This window comes from Petromyzon marinus, unplaced genomic scaffold, assembly GCF_048934315.1.
Source record: "Petromyzon marinus isolate PM22_M1 ecotype Great Lakes invasive population unplaced genomic scaffold, UKy_Petmar_22M1.pri1.0 PM_G_Scaffold_11, whole genome shotgun sequence".
Classification (NCBI taxonomy): Eukaryota; Metazoa; Chordata; class Hyperoartia; order Petromyzontiformes; family Petromyzontidae; genus Petromyzon; species Petromyzon marinus.
Window position 1 is genome coordinate 3,576,594 of NW_027422662.1, and position 2,209 is coordinate 3,578,802.

A 2,209-nucleotide genomic window follows, 5' to 3' on the forward strand; every position below is an offset into this window, starting at 1 on the left:
CAGTGAGTAGTTAGCACCTCTACACGTGTACAATACACCTACAAAGGCTAAAACTCTATGCTAATTTACTTTTTAACCTAATGCGCCCCGGTCAGAGCTGTCGTTACTACCCAATCACAGTGACGCTTCGAAGTCACGTGGTTTTGTCTGCACGCGCTGCCGGTTTCGGTCACTGCTGGTGTTTCTATAGTCGCTGAATTTTGTCAGATTTTCTGGTGTTTTAGCTACAATATTGCGCCATTTAGTTTTTGTGAACCTATATCGATAACGTTTTTGAGAATGAAGTAGTAATTAAAAGCGATATTGTCATTTAAAGGTGTAATTTTAATGTTGCTCGTTGTTTACGTCACTAATATTGCCATTGCATTCAGTGATATATGGGAATTACGATGTACGAGTAACGGTACAAAAATCTCAGGAGTCTGTATGGTCTGGTGCGGGCAGAGGTCCATGAGGGGTGACAACATGGGTCACCGCACTGGGTGACACCAATCCTAGCGACGCCACTGGGGTAGTGTATCGCGTAGTGTACACTATATACTACACGATACGCTGTTTTATGTGTACACCACACCATGCACGCGTAAAAATACACTATACACTACCACGAAAACTCCATATGTACAGCAGCAGATATCGTCAAGGTCGAGATGGAACCCACGACCTCCTGTAATACCAGACAAGATAGTTAATCTCCAAGTCACCGTGGTGATGATGATGATGAGAGAGAGAAATAACTCCAAATGTACAGCAGCAGACATTCTCATGGTCTGTATTGACCCACGACCTCCCGTATACCAGGCGAGAGAGATAATCTCCTAGCCACCGTGGTGGTGGTGATGATGGTGATGAGAGAGAAATAACTCCAAATGTACAGCAGCAGACATCCTCAGGGTCTGTATTGAACCCACGACCCCCCGTGTACCAGGCGAGAGAGGTAATCTCCTAGCCACCGTAGTGGTGATGATGATGATGAGAGAGAGAAATAACTCAAAATGTACAGCAGCAGACATCCTCAGGGTCTGTATTGACCCACGACCTCCCGTATACCAAGCGAGAGAGTTAATCTCCTAGCCACCGTGGTGGTGGTGATGAGTGATGAGAGAGAGAGAGAGAAATAACTCCAAACGTACAGCAGCAAACATCCTCATGGTCTGTATTGACCCACGACCTCCCGTATACCAGGCGAGAGAGTTAACCTCCTAGCCACCGTAGTGGTGATGATGATGATGAGAGAGAGAAATAACTCCAAATGTACATCAGCAGACATCCTCAGGGTCTGTATTGACCCACGACCTCCCCTATACCAGGCGAGAGAGTTAACCTCCTAGCCACTGTAGTGGTGATGATGATGATGAGAGAGAGAGAAATAACTCCAAATGTACAGGAGCAGACATCCTCATGGTCTGTATTGACCCACGACCCCCCGTGTACCAGGCGAGAGAGTTAACCTCCTAGCCACCGTAGTGATGATGAGTGATGAGAGAGAGAGAAATAACTCCAAATGTACAGCAGCAGACATCCTCAGGGTCTGTATTGACCCACGACCTCCATATACCAAGCGAGAGAGTTAATCTCCTAGCCACCGTAGTGATGATGAGTGATGAGAGAGAGAGAGAGAAATAACTCCAAATGTACAGCAGCAGACATCCTCATGGTCTGTATTGAACCCACAACCCCCCGTGTACCAGGCGAGAGAGTTAACCTCCTAGCCACCGTAGTGATGATGATGGTGATGATGAGAGAGAGACAGACACTTTGCACCAATCCAAGCGGTCAATGCGTTGCCACAGAATCTCAAACAATGAGTCGACAACAACGCCGCCCCCCTCCCCCCACCCCCCCTCCCCCCACCTGGTTCGCAGCTGTTGAAGCGGCACGCGGTTTGACGGCCGCACCTGGCCGAAGCAATTAACCACTCAGTGAATTAAGGTGATGGGTTGGGGGGTTGGGCACCTGTAGCACAACGCGTGGCTGGGATAATGCAAATTAACACCACCACCACCACAATCATCTCGCGTCCAATGCTGATGTCACATCCCTGCACCACCATCACCACCACCGCCATCACCATCACCACCATCACCACCACCATCATCACGTGTGGAGAGGCAGAAGAGGGGAGGCGGTGGCGGTGGTGCAGAGAGGAGCTTACTCGAAAGACGGAGGAGGTGTGGAGGAAGGTGAAGTGAGGAGGAGAAAGGTGAGA